The sequence below is a fragment of the Nicotiana tabacum genome, chromosome 24 (assembly GCF_000715075.1).
Source record: "Nicotiana tabacum cultivar K326 chromosome 24, ASM71507v2, whole genome shotgun sequence".
Classification (NCBI taxonomy): Eukaryota; Viridiplantae; Streptophyta; class Magnoliopsida; order Solanales; family Solanaceae; genus Nicotiana; species Nicotiana tabacum.
The window spans coordinates 45,725,187-45,730,584 of NC_134103.1; positions in this window are offsets into that span (position 1 = coordinate 45,725,187).

Below are 5,398 nucleotides of genomic sequence, written 5' to 3' on the forward strand. Positions count from 1 at the left end.
GGTGGAAAAGTCCACCTCGTGGGACTCCTATATCCTCATATTGTGCAGTCTGTCCCTGCAACGATCAATAAAGTCCCAGGGGTCCTCATGTCGCTCACTTCCAAACATAGGAGGATGTTGTAAGGCCCCGTTAAAAATTTTTAATGATTTAAGATTTAAAAGTGCGCCAACGGTATTTGGGAATAATGTATTCGAGTTTTAAGGGAGACCCATGGGATAGAACCACATCATTTTGAAATTCAACTATATGTTTAAGGTGTGTTGGAACATACTAAGGAGTTTTGTGAATGGCAAAAATTTGTGTGGAATAAGTTGGATACATTAAGTGGAAAGTATGTCTCAATTAGCATAAGACCCTACTTTAAACGAATAGAACTCCCACAATATAATGACTTAGGTGGTGATATAACTATCCAATTGAATCCCTCTGAGTCTAGTTTCCAATGCCTCAAACCGTTTGTCATTTGGATATGTATACAGAAAGTTATGGCCATTTTACCAGACCTATGCCATATGCGCGCCCAGAATGCGTGGCCGCACATATAAGGGGGTTTCTGCCTCGTTTGCCGGCCGATGCGCGGTCAGTTGCCTAGGTGCACATCCGCACATGTAGGATCCCTATAAATACCCCCAAGGCCGGGTAAAGAGAGGGGCTAAGTAATTTCTTTGAGCTAGGGCATGCATATCAAGGGGAATTCCTCCAACACTTCCCTCCCATGAACCAAGGCAATGTTTTTGGAGTAATTTTGAGTTGATTACTACTCCTAAATACTTATATTAACTAGGATTAATCTTGAAAATCCAAATATTTCCATTCAAATCCCCAAATTGGTCAAGAACACTACAAATTGAGATTTTCAAGAGTCTCACTATAAGAGGTATGTCCACCATCTCTAACTAATGCATAGTGATTATTTATGTATGAAATATGTGTTAGGACTTATGGGATGGTGATTGAAAGACAAAAATTCCTAACCTAGGTTGGGTTGCTATTGTAGAGATTGTAAAATGAATTAATTGATAAGATTTATGGGTTGGGAGTGAATTGTTGGGCATGCATGTGCTAATGGAAGTTGTAGATGTCCTAGAGACGATTGTGAGGTGAATCATTGGTGTGGAAGGTGGTTGTTAGGTGAATAAATTCTATTGGAGGAAGTTGAAGAAAGATATGCACACTAGATGTTTGATAAAAATTCTAAATGACTTAAAGTATAGAAATCTTGCTAGTGTTGCATTGATGTAGATTGAAGTTGTTTAGTGTGGCGGAATTCTAGGTATATGGGCTAAACTACTCTCTTAGAATCTAATTCAATGATGTTCCCGTAAGTCTCAAGTATTGTTGGTTCAAGTGTCGTATTCCCATGTTCCGAGTTGTTCCCAATAAATTTGATTGTCCCGAGTAAGCAAGTGTCGAGAATTATGTATTCACAATGTGTTCCGAATGTTCCTAACACATTATGTTATCCTTCGGTAATGTGTTCAAGAATGATATGTGTATTAAAATATTATGGCTTTGAGTCGTGTTTCAAATGGAAGTCTATTATGCGTAACTTGGAAAGAATACTCCATGCGTCTAAAACTCCAATCGCTTATATGTGTACCTAAAGTCTTGAATTAAAATGCCTTGTTGTTGATAATCTATAAGGATTCTTGAAGGTGAAAGAAGGTGGTTGGAGATAAAAGTGTGGCCACCGTGCCAATAATGAGAGTTATACTTGTACCCAAATGTGGCTATTTTAACTAATGATATGCTTTATAAGTATTTCCAATGTGCCTTTAGCTCTTATATATATTCATGCATTGAAATTGTGTATTACCCTTTTTGGGAAAAGTATTTCAAGATTAAATGATGTGTTACTCGTTTATGCTTTTAACTTGTGCTTCGATTGCCAACCATTTTACTCCATTTTTTGGAAAGAAATCCATTGTGTTTAAAGTCTTCATTACTAATGAACTTAAAGTTGTGATTTCTGAAATATTCTATATGTTGACGTTTATGTCGATGATCCTTGAAAGTAAAGAAATGAAAGTGTGAAATACAAGATACGACCACCATGCCTTGGGATGAGGAATCATAAGTATGGCCAAGAGGGCCAATGGAATTATAATGATGTTGTGAATGGTTGAAGGTACTAACGAGGCTATATATAGTGTGAAAGGTAATAAGGTGAATTAAAAATATATTTGTGCTTTTGTTTCCCTTGTGTGCAAACCAAAAATATTTTTGGTAGTAACATTAGCAAACCGAGGAAGGGTGGGTCATAAGGCCCATGCCCGAAACTACACGTGTCGGTGTAGGAGTGGATTGTGATTATTCCCCTTGTTTGAGATGAGATTGAAATATTGATGTGATTGTGGTTATTCCCCTTAATTGGGATGAGGTTGATATTAGGTGTGAATTGGAAAAGTCAACCCACACGGCATATGTGGGAAGGCGGCCTAGCTGATCGGGTGGAGATCGGATGCCATGTTGCGCACATGGTGGTACTACTCTTGGTAACACCTTTCTTTCACACCACATGTCAAACCACATTATTCGTGGGGAAATGGCCTAGCCGATCGGGCGTGATCGGACTCCGTGCTAAAAATATGGTAGTATATTGGTGCTAATGATCTCCTATCCAAAATATATAATATTTTTCGTATGTTGAAAATTGTTATGTTTTAACTTGGCATTTGGATATCATTGATTATTACTTGTTGCTTCATGGTGTTTCCCCTTCTGTTATTGGCATTCTATTTCGAAAGAGAACATTTAGCTTTACAAACTAGTACTATTCCGCATGTACTAACGTTCTTTTTGTCGGGGGCGCTGCATCTTCAATGGATGCAGGTGGTTCATCAGCGGGCAGCTTTGGTCCTCATTAGCAGTCACTCTCTATTCAGCAGGTTTTGGTGAGCCCTACTCTATTTCGGGCTTTATATCATTTGACGTTGTATTTTTTACTTTGGGGTATAGACGGGGCCTTGTCGCCGGCACTTCCATTCTTCACTTCTGTTGTACTTAGAGGCTTCATAGATAGGTTGTGGGTGGTATTCGATGTTGGGAATTGAACTAGAAATGTTGGTATTTGGCAAACATGTTTTTCTTTACATCTATAAACTTGTAATATTTTGGGAATCATAAATGAATATACTTTGAGTAATGGAAAAAGAATGAGGAATGCTTGATTTTTTTTCTCGTGTCTATCACTTGTATTGATTCTTATATTGTTGATGGGTGAGGTTGGGTAGAAGGCATCTAGCAGGTTTGCTCGGCCAGGGTATCTTGGTTGAGCGCCGATCGCGCTCCCAAGGTCGGAGCGTGACAAACGTGGTATCAGAGCCAAAGGTTTTAAAGTGTCCTAGGATATCTCAGAGCCGTGTCTAGTAGAGTCCTTCTTATCGGTGTGTTGTCGACCACATCTATAATGGGGAGGCTACTTGGACATTTAGGAAATTCACACTTCTTTGATACTCCAGATCGTGCGATAGAGGCCGAGATAGGGAGCTAATTTCCTCGTTATGTCTCATTTTCCATATGAGTAATCTACGAGTTCGAAGAAATGAGGAGGAAATGACCCCGCCATTGAATTTGGGGGAGATTGCACAAAAGTTCGTTGGGAGAATGCATCAAGCCGTGGAGGGATTGGAAGAACTTGTTGCTAGGGGGAGTGTTCTTGTTCCTACCAATGTCACCGCACTACCGAATCATGTGGTAAGAGAATCTAAGAAACGAAAGAGGGTTGTTCGTGCTAATGAACCGGATTGTTTGATTTGCAAGAAGCGTCACTTGGGAACATGTTGGATGACTCTTGAAATATGTTATGGTTGTGGAAAGAGGGGGAACATGAAGAACAAAGGCCCTAGGTTGGGTACACCCATCCCAGTCTGCCCAATGTGCGGGAATGAACATTTGGCGTCGTGTTGTGAGTATGCTCAGCAGCATGTTAGGGGTGACAGGTTTGGGAAATTCCAAATGCCCACACAGCAAACCGGTACAGGGTTTGTTACTCCTGCATTGGAGGCCTGGAGGAAGGATAAGGGGGATGTTTTATGTATGCAAACAGGGTGAATATCAAGTCAATGGGGCGAGTCAGTTTAGCGGACCTCATCCCCATTGTGTGAAGTGTAGAAGATGTCATTCGGGAGTATGTCACTATGGTACCAATGTATGCTACGAGTATGGTATGCGGGGTCACATTCAGAGAGATTATCGTTCGTCTCGCCAGAGCATGGGCGGGTTGCGGCATAACCATCTAGTTCTTCAGCTACTACATCCACAGCGCCTCCCCCAGCTCGAGGCACTATAGCGCCCGCAGGGCATGGAGCAGCTAGGGGTGGTATCAAGAGCTCGGGAGGGCCCAGCAGGTTTTATGCAATGAGGAGGCTTCTCCAGATGTGGTTATAGGTATATCGACTGTCCAACCTCATGATGTATATACCCTTATTGATCCCGGTTCCACTTTGTCATATGTCATTCCTTATGCTACAGCGCCTCCCCCAGCTTGAGGCACTATAGCAGCCGCAGGGCATGGAGCAGCTAGGGGTGGTATCAAGAGCTCGGGAGGGCCCAGCAGGTTTTATGCAATGAGGAGGCTTCTCCAGATGTGGTTATAGGTATATCGACTGTCCAACCTCATGATGTATATACCCTTATTGATCTCGGTTCCACTTTGTCATATGTCATTCCTTATGCTGCTATGGAAATTGGGATAGAATCGGAATAACTTTATGAGCTATTCTATGTATCTACTCTTTGAACGAGACCTATTATTTGTGAAGACTCTCTATCCCAATTCCTTATATTTACAATCTCTTGAGAAATTGAGTTCTATAATGATTTCCTGGAATTAGGTTATAACCCTAGGCTAATACTTCTCACTTGCTTCCCTAATATTCTCAACAAGGGACTATACCTGATGAATTTTTACAGAACCTTCTGATTCAAATGGATAACACCTGCTCACTTGTATTTATGCACGCACTACCATAATGTTTATCTACAGGGTATCGAATCTAATGTAAGGCAGCCTAGTGCCGAGATATTTCTTGAGCCAGTCTTTTTCTCCTGTGCACGTGACTCATATGGTTCGAACAGTCACTTTACTACCTTTTGTGAGCATTCTCATAAACCCTTTCCACGGTTTAGTAACATAAAAGCATATCTTAGCACCTATCATATGTGTACATGTCAATTGAAATGGTCACTCGTCCGCATAAAGTTTCTCAGAAATTTGGGATTTCTCACAAATTTGACATAGGAATATCTATTGTTCGCCCATCTCAGTATGAATTTCATGTCCTCTTAGATCATTCTACAGTATGTAGCTCGCCTTATTCCTAGTATTGTAGTTTCCCATGAAATGGCCTGGTATGGCCGCTTGAGAGTTATTGTGGCAGAATCATGTCCAGCTCA